This window comes from Physeter macrocephalus, chromosome 6 (assembly GCF_002837175.3).
Source record: "Physeter macrocephalus isolate SW-GA chromosome 6, ASM283717v5, whole genome shotgun sequence".
NCBI lineage: Eukaryota > Metazoa > Chordata > Mammalia > Artiodactyla > Physeteridae > Physeter > Physeter macrocephalus.
In genome coordinates, this window is record NC_041219.1 from 15080487 (window position 1) to 15093980 (window position 13494).

Genomic DNA, 13494 nt, shown 5'->3' on the forward strand with positions numbered 1-13494 from the left:
TCCTGGAAGTGAATGTAATTCACAATCGATGAAGCATACATGCTTTTTTGGCAGGAAGAACTGGCAAGAGATAGAGTTGTAAAGGTAGGAAGGAAGTAGATCATGTAGAGTCTTTTATGCCATGCTAAGGAGTTTGACTTTTATCCTATCAGGTCAGAGTTGGCAGACTGATTGCCCACAGGCTACAGAAGTGATGTGTTTTGCTCCCACTGTGTTTTAAAAGAGTAGAATTACTTGTCAACATTTAAAAATTGAGAAATTTCACATACAGATTTGGACTTCTAGCCTGTTCTGAAGATTTGGGAGTTCTGGCCACATTTTCCCACATTTGACAGACTCTGCTGTCACCACTCTGCAATAGTACCTATTGATCTTCTTTATTCAAATGTCACTTATGCCACCTGCCTGGCCCCTGTGGCCATTGGCAATTGCTACTTTTGCTTCAGATTGCTGGTTAGCCATTGAAGAACTGTTAGCAGGGAGGTAGTATGATCAGACATTTGGGTCAGAAAGATCATTCTGGAAGAAAAATAAAGGTTAGATTCTGGGGCATAGGAAAGGGTACCATAAAGAAATGAATCTATAAATTTTAGAGCAAAAGTGGGCTGTGGGTAGGGAGAGAGAACAGACTCATTACCTCTCCCCATACACCATTTACCCTCCGAAACCACTGGGTAAGTCAGAGGAGGTAAGAAATTTGCAGTATTGGACTGACAGTTGGAGACAGCCTCAAATAGGGCAATGACAGTACAGATGGAAAGGAGGGGCCAAAAATCAATAAAGCTTAACCATTGTATGTGGGGTGTGAAAAATGGGAGGAGTGTAGGATAGTTTCTGAATGGATAGTGAATGATAGGGTCTAATTTTGATTAAAAATCATTTATCACACTGCCTAGGAGAAGATAAGTTCTCTTGCATTAATTAAGTAGATTTGCTTTTCACGGTGATCACTTTGCTAGATGTATTTTCACATATCCCTAGTAACCATACATCAGTAAATTATACACCATTCCTGAGTAAAACTCTAGGAAAGGTAATTGAACATAAAGTAAGTGAAAGTTTTGACAAGAACTTGGTGGTCACCAAGAACAACTAAAGGTTCCTGAAAAATGAGCCATGCTAAATTAAGCTCATTGTTTTATTTTTTGTCTGCTTGTTTGTTTGTTTTGTTAAGAATGTGGGGCTAGGTCAGGATAATGTAGACAGAGAGTCAGAGAGGAGGCACAAGCTCTAAAGTTTCTCTAAGCTGCTTTGCCTTGACAGGAACATGATAGACACTGGATTTCTTAGCCTGACAATTTCTCCAACTCTATCAGCTTTCCATTTTCTTTAGTATTCTCCACAGTATCCTAATCTCTCTTTTCCCATTTTTTTAACCTCTTCATTTTCTTTTTAGTTACCAACAGAGTGACTTATTTTTTCTTCTTGTATCTGTTAGACTTTAGATATTTCTAGTTTTCCCAACTATATGACTTTTACTTAAATCTCCAATATTATTACACCCATTGTACATATCTTTACCTGACTCATAAACATTCTCACTCCTGATACACACACACACACACACACACACACACACATAGTGTGTGTATATATATACACACACATACTATATGTAAGTTATATGTGATTTCTCTTATTTCTCAAATTATTTTAATTCACTTCATTTTAATCCTATTTCAGATTCATCCTTGTAAATTGTATCTTCTTATATCTTATTTTTAACGTTTGTAGATAAAATTCTATAACATGCATTTCATTCCTTTTAATACCTATTACGTCATTATCTGAGTAGCTAAGGATAAAGAAGCTTGTATGTGCTCCATTCACACTTATGGCTGTAAAAGAAAATATGAAAGATGTACTGAGAGGTGTGAGGGTTAGCGTTGCCAGATATGTGTATTTAGATAGATAGATAGATAGATAGATAGATAGATAGATAGAGATATGTAAGATACAAATACATGAAATTATGAATGAGAATGTCTTTATTCTGAATTACATCCAAGTAGGCAATCAGCTAAGATATTTCTAACTGGAAAGGTAGCTGATTTTCACTTCTCTTTAGGCACAGGTTAAAAACAAACCCTGGAGTGGATAATAAGGCCATTCTTCTGCTCACTTTCATAAATGCCAATGCAATGTTCTAATCCCTCAGGTATAGGAAATATAGGTACAGCATCGGATTAGTTCAGACATGAGAGGAAAGCTTGAAAATCGGTCCCTATAACATTTGTCTTGTACATGTATAGTCATTCTGGTGTTTTTACTGTGGCACTCTCTCTGGCTTCCTTCATCTCCACCACTTCTATCATAGTTCAACCCTGTTTAACTCATTTCTAGAGATGAACGTGAACAAAGTGTAGTTTTCTCTACTGTGAAGATTTCTGCTATGTTATGGACTTAATTCTGAAGACAAATATTTCCTCTTGCCTGAGTAAGGGAAGAAAAGAGAAAAAGAGAGTATTAATATTTTGAACTGATGGAGCTGTTTTATATCTTGATTATGGTGGTGGTTACATAATGGTATACATTTGTCAAAAATCATAGAACTGTACATGAAAAAGAATGAGATTTACGGTCTGTTAAAAAAAAAAAAGGGAGCGAGAGAAACCAGTTAAGTTCTAAGACTGTCAAAGTTACAGCCAGAAAAAAATATATCATATTCATAGTCACTTTCATATTCAGATGATAATATTCCTAAGATAGTAACTATTACTAATATAATCTTCAACAAAGCTTAGTTACTCTCTTCTTTAAAACTTTGAAAGAAAACGGTTAAGTTATCAAAAGCCATCTTATATTCTAATCATTTGCTTTTCAGAAGTTTAGATTTAAAATTCAGTTAACAGTATCAAACTGGTTAACTAAGTGTGGTAGAGAGCCAGCCTCCAAAATGGCCCCAGTGATTTTTACCTCCTGGTGTTCATACTTCTGTGAAGTTCACTCCCACCATGCAAACAGCTGACCTGTGTAACCAATAAGATATTGAGGAAATCACAGAGTGTGATTTCCTAGCCTGGGTCATAAATGCTTTAAAGTTTCTGTCTTGCTTTCTCAGGGATCAGTTGTTCTGGGAGAAGCTAACTGTTATGCTGTAAGGACACTCATGCAGCCCTGCTGAGATGCCCGCATAGTAAGGAAATTTCCCATGTGAGGGAGCCATCTTTGAAGGAGGTCCTTCAGCTTAAGTGAAGCCTTCATTGACTAATGTCTTCACTGCAGCCTCCTGAGAGATCTAGAGCCAGAGTCATCCAGCTATGCTGCTCCCAAGTTCCTGACCCATAGACACTGTGAGATAATAAATGTTTATTATTGTTTTAAGCTGCTAAGATTTGGGGTAATTTGTTATATATCAGTGGACAACAAATACGCTAATATATTTTATTTTTCTGAAATATATTCAAACCTAAATATTCCAGGCTATACTGCATTGACATAGAATAATATCTGCTTGAATTTTAAGCTCAATTATATTAACTGATAAAGTGAGGATATTGCGATATGTAGATTTGCACTGAGTTCAATTTCTAGAACTTAGAAAATGATCCGTAAGTGATCATTGATTGAGATTTTTTTTTTAATTTAGAGCCTGTTTTTTTTGCAAGGACGGAAACATAATCAAAGTAGCTCACGTAAAAACAGGATATACCTAAAGGATAGAACATCATAGAAAATATGTTCAAGAGGAACAAAGTTGGGTTCTTGGGAACTGGAAAATTTTCAGGTGGTATATCTCTCCCTCCCTCCTTTTCCTCTTTTTATCTCTCTATTACTCTGTCTCTATGCTCGTTTCCCTACCTCCTTCTCCCTATATCTGTTTCTCTTTCTGTCTCTCTTTTTCTCTCTACATCTCAGTTTCTCTTCTCCCTACTGCTGCTTTAATTTTCTCTCCTCCCCTTTTCTTGTCCCCTTTTCTCTGCATCTGTCCTTCCCTCTGTCTCTTTCTCTTTCTAAATCTTTCCATCTTTCCTTTCCTCTCTGTCCCTCATACCCTCGCCTCCCCTTCCCGCCTTCTTGCCTTTCCCTCTTCCTTCCGTTCTTTTTTCTCTCCACTTCCCTCTCCCTTTCCTTTTGTATCTCTTCCTTTCTTTTTTTATTTTGCATCATCTCTCATCACTTATTCTAGGTATCTTCTTTACCCTTCTCTTCTGAAGGATGCCTGCCTTCAAACTTAAAATATTATGAAGACTCTAAAATCAATGTAATAGATTCTGTTAAAGTTTTCTGAAATACGAAACATCTCAGAAACCTGGAGGTTATGAAAACCTCAGCAATCTTGGTAGTATTGAGAACATAGAAGACAACAAAAGTCTCAGAGTAGCTGATGTAAACATCTCAAAGTCCAGGGGTCCATGTACTTTACATATGAGATCTCCTACCTCTTTCTATCCAGGTTCTCATTCTTAGCCTGCAGCAAATTAGGGGAAAAAAGCCAGAGGAGGGATGCTGCTAAAGTCAGATTGTTGGTACCAACAGAGTGTTGGCACCTGAAGAGCAAAAGACTACATGGATTAAAAACTACAACAATGAAAAGCAGACACAAGAACTGAGAAAATATAACAGTGTGGAACCAGTCAAAGAAAGGGCAAACAGTCCTATACTCTTCAGTAGTCTGGAACAAATCTCTAATAGTGGCTATTCATTATAATAATTATGTAGAAATTATACAATTTTATTTAGATATTTAAGAAGGCAGGAACATACTTTGTGAATATTTTGGTAAAATATTAAAAAGTACACCCCTTAAAATGTAAACTTTGGACATTAAGGAAATTTAGATATGAGCAATATCAACTTTTAGATGATTTTTAATAAAAATTTAATTATATTAAATAATGTCTGTTAGTTTTTTTCCATTGTTACAGGAGAAAAATTAATACATTTAACTTTGGTACAATAGAGTCCAACAGATCCTAAATACTAATAGCCTTAAAATTAGAAATTTTAAGTGATACAAAAATATTAGAGGTTTGTATCAGCCTCATCTTGGGTACAAGTATGAAACTGTTTCAACAAGCAGTTAAAAGACAAACTTTTTTCTGCCCATGAACATACATTAGCAAGTTTTTCTTACTAGTTAATACATGCCTTACTAGTTAATAGTGAGAATGGATCATGTGGGTATGTTTTCATTCTCCAGCTAGTTCTAAGATCCTCTAAGGCAGACTCAGTTTTTTCTATTTTCCTGTGTTGTGAAGAATCATGTCCCTCACATTGTGCATGCTTAACAAATGCTTATGACTGACTTAACTGGCTGATACTGTGGTTTCCAACTGGGGCTATGTCAAACATAATAGTTTTATTTCAAATATGCTGCTTAGATTAAACTCCCCACAAATGCCTATCGGAGTTATTTTGAAAAGTTTTTGTTTTCTGATTATAAAGCTAATTTATTCTCCTTGCAAAATTATCAGGAAAAAAATTTAAAATCTAAAGAAGAAAATAATGTCACATAATTCCATTACTCACATATTGTTAACAATTTGGTATACAGCATATCTTCCAAATTTTTTTCTTTGAATATACTCATGAATACATATACAGTTTTATTAAAAAAAAACCCCCAAAATGTCACTTTATACATAGAATCTAGTAGCTATCTTTTAATTTAGCAATATATCATGGACATGTTCCCATGTCAAAGAATATAGGTGTGCAGTGCATGAATATCATTCTATGTACTTTTTTTCATCAGTCTTCTTTTGGTGATTTTCATGTATCTTATAAATTTTCAATCATTAAAAAATCGCACAGCTGAACATATTTGACTTACCTTTCTTAAGAAAATATCCCTAGAAATGGAATTGCATAACAGAAGTTTGAGCTCCAAGCATATCAATCAATCAATCAATCAATAAATAAATATTTATTGATCGATCATCAGACTATATGACTGATTACAGGGACACAACTATTTAGCTAATTTGGAATGGTTAATCTTTTAGCCATATGAAGATATATTACATAAGTATATTTTTGAAGGACTTCTAAGTAGCTCCACTGACAAGTATTTTGAAATATCAATAGTTACTTAGTAAAGAAACTTCTGAGAATCTTTGTGGTCTAAAGTTTTGGATAAACTCAATAAACTGTTAACTATCAAAGTCTTGATATCAGCACCTGCCAAGGGGAAATACCAAACCAAAATTGTTTTTGTGGTAGGTACTAGCAGCAGTAGTAATGTCCCTACCAGTGACAGAGTGATTCTTTATCATTGTAGTTTGGCTATCACATATCAGGGGAAGTGGTAAATTCATATTAGAAATTATAACCATTCTTTGGTAACTCAAGGATCTTGGGCAGATATTTTAACCTTAAGGGACTTTACCCTTAAGGGATCTTTAACCCTTAAGGGACTACCTAGTTAGCTGAATTTTAGAGAAAGCTTTTTGATAAACTCACGGTTAGACAAATTCATGAATTCTTGAAAGTATTATGTAAGGCAGTTAATCTAACAAAGTTGATACAGCATGGTGCTTAGGAACATGATGGACTTCGATATTTGACAACTTTGGTATGGAATTTCACTGTTTTTTCTGGGGCACGCAGCAACTTCTTTAAGCATTAGTCTTCTCATTTTAAATATGGAGATGATAATAATCTTAGAGTTGTTGAGAGGGTTAAATGTGGTAATGCAAGGTGCCTATCATATGGTAATCAGTTAAAAAATATCAGTCCTTCCTCTTCTTCTTTTTTTTTTTTTTTTTTTGTGGTACGCAGGCCTCTCACTGTTGTGGCCTCTCCCATTGCAGAGCACAGGCTCCGGACGCGCAGGCCCAGAGGCCATGGCTCACGGGACCAGCCGCTCTGCGGCATGTGGAATCTTCCCGGACCGGGGCACGAACCCGTGTCCCCTGCATCGGCAGGCGGACTCTCAACCACTGCGCCACTAGGGAAGCCCAGTCCTTCTTTGTAATCATAGTGATTCTCTACATCCAGCAGGTACTGGTTAATGCTGTTGAAAAACGAGTGTTTAACCTCAAAATATTAACAATGACCACTAAAATTAATTCCATATTCATGTAGAATTCTGTATAATTTTGTGTGTAATCATATAAATATGTAGAACCACACTAATTTTATTGATTGTTAGAAATAAGCCTGAATTAGTAAAAAGTATGAATTAAAGATTTTTTAAAAAGTAAAGATAGTTACATTACTTTTAAATTCATTTAATAACTAAACTAAAAGGAGGGTTTTCAGTGAGTTCTTTGGGAAATACATTTTGTTGTAGATGCAAAACTAGTGTTTTTTCACTTATACATTGTTAGTTATTGTATGCTATTAAAACTTCTTGAGGTACCCGCACAAGTAATTTAAAACATTTCCCCCCACTGAAATCTCATTCTCTAAGAGAATCCCTTACTCAAGATTAAAGGCAAAACTTGTCAACTCAGATTTTTAAAAGTACAGGTTGACTTGCTATGATATTTTTCCCTGTTTTTTATATAAGGTGAATAAAAAAAATGTGGGAAAAATAACTTCTCTGAGACCATTTAGTTAATTTAAAACTTAACACTGAAAGTAATGTTAGGTTGGAACTAAAACGTTGTAAAGCAATGTACTAGAGACCCTGGGGCAACTTCAATCTAATTTAACTAATAAATATTAAGCTCATATTATGAGTCCAGCATTGTGTTAGGAATACAAAGATGAATTTAACGTGGATGTTAATGCTGGGAGGTAATTTGGAGATAATTTAATACAAACCTCTCAAGAGACAGAGGAGAAAATTAAGGCCTCGGAGAGATGAAGTGGCTTTCCCATAGTCAATAGATAAGTAGCAGAGCCAAGAGGAGAATACTTCAAGTTTCGTATTCCTTGCGTAGCCTCACGCTCCCTGCCCCAAAGGTTTTACAAAAGATACTTGGTACAGTTTTTACATTGACTAGAGCTCTTGTGGTTGCGCAATTCCAACAAAGCAGGTCGGGAAATTTTCCATGATAGTCAGCATCTCAAAATAGCAGCAGGTCAGCTCAGCTTTGTTCCTAACTCTGCAAGAATGAAAGAAATTCTAATTATACAACTAGCCCTGGACAAATAGTCCCTCTCAACAAACATTTGAGTGCTTACTATGTGCCTCGCTCTGTGTTATACCCTAGGAATATAAAGTAGGCTGAAAACAGTTCTTATCTCTAAGAAACTAGTAGTTTCTTAAACTACAGGGGAAACAAACACGTAAGGAGAGAATTTCAGTGACATTACTAAACCCAAACCAATGCCTAGAAAAATGCATCCCAACATTAAAAAATTATTATTTTAAAAAATTTTCTTAGTTTTAAGGTGGTTTGGCCAGGGCACAAATACCCTAATCCTACTTCAACACCGTTCCATAAAGTTCTTGTGGCAGAAACAGATAAAAGAAACAAAGGCAAAGTAAAGCAGAGTTCGCACTGTGACTCCTAACCTCAATGCAGAGGAATATGACATACTGACCTATTGTTTCAAGGGAGCAACCGTTTTTCTAATCTAGTTAGATTTAAATGGCTTTAGGCCAAAGCACCATCAAACACTTAAACCCACATTTATTCTGGTCACATGGAACAAAATTAAGTATGAGACTGAGGGTGATCTAGCTGTTTAAGGCCCCTGACACGCTGGGCCAGTCCCAGCCTTATGCTCTGATAGCTCTGGAAGAGAGAGAATCAGAGAGTCCTACTTCTGATATTTAACACTTGGAAATTCCACCCACTATCAAATATGGCCTGATCAGTGACTTTTTCTTTTCCTCCTTTTTTTTGGCCGCGAGGCATATGCGATCTTAGTTCCCCGACCAGGACCCGTGCCCCCTGCAGTGGAAGTGCAGAGTCTTAACCGCTGGATTGCCAGCGAAGTTCCTGATCAGTGACTTTAAATTGAATCAACTCCTCCTCTCTACTTGGACAGTTTGATGCCCTTGAATAGGCACTATTTCCTCCCTTCTTCCTGTCAGATAATCTCCTCAAAAACTTCACCTGAATTTTATTTACAAAACTTTTTTTAATGTTAGCAGATTTGTTATCAATCTGTTTCAGTATACCCTATCACCTATTATGTTCATATATAAACATTTAAACACCTAAGATACTTAGTCTAAGTTTGCTCTCCTAAGTCAACAGAAGATTTGAAAATTTAGACAGAGGAGCTGATCATTCATATAAGAGCTTTAAATAGTTTTAGATGGGTCATGAGAAGTGGCACTACCATTCTGAATGATTACAGTGCTTCAGTTCTACTGTAAACCCATTTTTATTTTTGAAACTCATTCGCCCAGTTAACCTTGGCATTGCCCAAGAAACAGTCTGACGGAATCTGATGATTATCTCGTAAGGAAGTATAGAGCTCCATACAACAAAAAGCAACAACATAGCAACTTAGGTCCAGAAAACTTTGCTTTTAATCACATTTTTCCATAAACATGCTCAAATCCATAATACAAGGTGTTTGCTTTTTTAAGTTTATCACTTTTTTTTAACCCCCAAATAAACTTCTTAATGCGTTTATTTTAAATTTGGCGGGGGGTGGGGTAGGGAGGGGCGACATTTGAGTTTCCTTCCGATGGAAAAAAAAAAAAAAATGTTGTGTGTCCCATTCCTTCTTCCATCTCCACCAGCCAAATAAGTATGTGCTGGGATGGCATTTCTGTTGCTCTGAAATGTCGAAATAGATACGGAAAGAAATGGCACCAAGCGTTCACGTCGAGCGAAGGGCACGCAGTGAGCTCGAGAAATCTGGCAGGTGGAGCATCTCGCATCTGGAGAGTCTCGCGAGGTGTCGTGAGGCGAACTCGAGGCTCGCGGCTGTATGGGTTGCTGCGTCAAGACCTCCCTGGGCGGAGGGGCTGCGGGAGAGCGCCAACTTTCTGTCCCGGAAGGTGTCCGGCGCTGGGATGCCCTCCTTCAATCCTTTGTGCTTGCACGTGTCCCCCACGACCTGTCTGGGGCGCCTGATGTGGTCGAAGGAGTCGGCAGGCAGGGAGGGTCTGGAGGTGCCCGGAGGGGGAAGGCCTCGCCGCCCGTGTGGGCCCTCAGGTCGGTTGTGAAGTAAGAAAGACTTGTCGATGGGCCTTCACGACAAACATGGGGGTGCCGACCACCTGGGACCCTTCAAACACGTGGCCCCGCTTCCTGTGCAGGACCCCTTAGATGGCACCAGCCCCTTGTTGCGAACACCGGATCTCCGCTCGCAGACGTGCTCCGCGGTCCGGGTCTGGCGGTGAGCACGCGGCATAGGGGCAGCGCCGTGATGCTCTGGATGGATCCGCGCGCAGCCGTGGCACGCGGTCTTCGAAGCGCACGCCCCGCGTGTGCTACTCGGTGGCGCCCCTGCCTGGTGGCCACCTGGAAGCCGGCAGCCACGCTGTCCTGATCTTGTTGAGGTACTGCATGCCCTTGGTGACGTCTGGGAGGATGATGGGGCTGGCGCTGGCGGGTCCAAAGCACCACATCCTTTGGGCGTCGGCCGCGTCCCACTCGTACTTGTCTATCACTTTGAGGCCTGCTCCTTGACTTCCTGGCGGGCAGACACCTCGACCTTGTCGGTGTCCTTGGCCAAGCAGTCGGGGAAGCGCCGCGCCTTCATGTGTAGCCGATGGTGCTTGTTGGAGGCCTTGGACAGGCACAAGTAAGTCTATCACTTTTGAATGGCATCAGGCTCATACATTTTTGTGTCAAACCTCAGTGGTTCCCCCCCCAACCACATTTTTATACTCCCATGAAAATAAGCATTTAATTCGCTTGCTTTTCAGATTACAGTAGGTAGGAGAGTTATTCCTTCGATTTAGGTATTCAGTTGAATTGAATACGCGTTGATTGTGTGCCTGCTGTGTGGCAGGCCCTCTGCCAGGTGCTGGGAATACAAAGGTGGGGAATTCATGGTGTGCAAGGGCAGATAGACCAGACAGCTATAATAAAATATTCATCAATGCTATAGGAGCAGTAACAGCACAATGCTAAAAGAAGGTAGAACATGGAGGCATAATTCTTCCTGGCTGAAAGGGAGAGCGGTGCTAGAGGAAAGCAGCTGTTGGGCTTGTTGCCACTACAATATGGCGTCCAATTTCAGCTTCCCCCACAGTGCTTCTTGACATTCTGACTTTAGACCCTATCCAGCAGCTTCTTCCATTCCTTTCTCTGACTATTCCAATATTCACAGTCCTTTATGTCATTCAACCCTTTTCATTTGTTTCATCTTCCTTTGCTCCTTGCCCTCTTCCCTTATAGCAAACCACCAGACTTCCTTGTTCACAGAGCAAATAATTTCTCACGTGAACTCCCTCAACTTCCTACTGTTCTTCTTCATTTCCCCAGCCCTGGTATTTCAAATGACACTTTTTTTTTTTGAGTGAATGCATGAATAAATAAACATATTAGGCACTATTTGTGCTAGATGCTGGGGATACACATGTCAATAAGTTAGGTTTCTCTCTGCCCTCAAGCCAGTCACAGTGTAGTGGATTCACATCTGTTACTCCCAACTATGCTTTACGCTTGGGTTCTAGACCCATATATTCATTGCTTTTATGATATTCCCATCTGTTTGTCCTCCATGTGCCTCCAAAGTAACATGTCCAATACTGTTGTATCCCCTTGCTCCCATGTTTGCTCTTCCTCCTATTTTACCTGATTCAGTGAGTAACTGCATCATCTGTGTAATGGTTCAAGCCAGAAATGTGGTGTTCTAATTAATCACCAATAGCTATTTATACAGTTCTCTTAATATCTCTCATTCCCTTTTTCCCACTCCCTCTGCCTTTGTCTTAGGACCCTTATTCATTATCTCTTGCTTGAATTTTTGAAATTGCCAGCCTGGTGGCAATTACTTTTAATTCTTTCATCTAATTCCTTGCTTACCAAGCTTTATATCTAATAACAAGCTTGTATAGCTACTTCCTGATTTTCCAGATTTAGGCTTTATTTATTTACCGGTCACTTTAAAAGATGAAAATTTAGCTCTTTTTTTCATCTTCTTCATACTTACTACACACAAGACCTCTTTCTGAACACTGAGTCTAGCAATATCATTATACTTTTATTCTAATTAAATCACTATTCAGTATTTACAGTATTATGGCTCTGAAAATGTTAGTCACAACTGAGGTTTGTAAAATATCCATTATTGTGTTTCCTTTCTGCACAACTTTTTCCCCCTGGAGATAATTTCTACAACTTTTTGATCCCTTTGTTTTCTACTAAATTGAACCAAATGCAATTGCCACTTTCATAAATATTAGCATTATGTGGTTCAAGGTAGAATGTTCTTTTTACTAATCCAAATTCAGTTCTCTATCAGTTATCCAAATGCCTCAGTACTTTTAGATAATTGAAATGTTCTGTAATTTTCAGCTTCTTGATACCTTCTGATGGATTAAGTTTCCTTTTCATTGTCGTGCTCCTGAAGAAATCTCTCCTGGAGTCTTCTGACTTGCCCTAATCTGGACTAGTTGTTAGCTAAACCAGGGAGACAACTATCATCCTAGGGCTTTTCTTCACTGGAATCCTGAGATCTGTCTCAATATACTGCAGCTTCCTATTTCTTGGTTTATTCCCTCATTTTGGAGGATCACATCTTCTGATAGCTTCCTGAGATAGGGTGCACAAAAGGTAAAGTTTTTCACATCTTGCCTGTTTAAAATATCTTTATTTGGCCCTCTCAACTAATTAGTTTGGTGTGCTATATCATTCTCCATTGAAAATCTTTTTTTTAAAGAATTTTGAAGGTGTTGCTGTAACATCTTCTAGTGTCCAGGTTTGCTGAGAAGTCCGAAGCCATTCTGTTTCTTGATCCTTTGTTTCTGACCAGATATTTTCCCCCAGAACCTTTTCTTTTTCCTAATTTTCTGAAATTTTGTAGTGTTGTACTTTGGTGGATGTCATCCACGGGACTGAAAACTTAGCAGACACTTGAGTCTCACTGGCCTGGCCTGTGTTTCGTGTTCACCTCTAAACAGATCATGGTGGACAGGAGGATGCTGTGCACTGATGGACCAGTTCTAGGTCATTTGTCCTTCCTTGGAACTGATAGCTGAGGTTGGGGGTACATGGACTGACAATACAGGAAGGGTGGCTTCCCAGGGAAAGCCAGGGTGTTGTTACTAAAAGAAACACAAAAGGTTGGGCAGACAAAACTAGAGATGTCCACTATATAATGTAAACAAACTCTCTGTATGTGTAACTTAAAAAAAAATTGTTCTATATCTTTATTTATTTATTTATGGCTGCACCACACGGCTTGTGGGATCTTAGTTCCCTGACTGGGGATTGAACCTGGGCCCATGGCAGTGAAAGCACAGAGTCCTAACCACTGGACCACCAGGGAATTCCCTGTATATGTAACTTGATGGAAGCCTAACATGTAATTGGGTTACTGAGTTCTGAATGACTGAATTTGCTGTGGTCCAAAGGGTGTGAATGACTGGTGTCGGTGATATAGTGGTGAGCATAGCTGCCTTCCAAATGGTCTGAATGACATTCAGTGACTTACATTCAGCATACAGTACTAAGAATGCAAGTC

General features: G+C 38.7%; 1 pseudogene; it reads right to left on the reverse strand.

The window, feature by feature from the left end:
• Nucleotides 1–9675: 9675 nt before the first annotated feature.
• Nucleotides 9676–12365, reverse strand: LOC102993628 (elongation factor 2-like; annotated as a pseudogene).
• Between the last annotated feature and the right edge of the window lie 1129 nt (nt 12366–13494).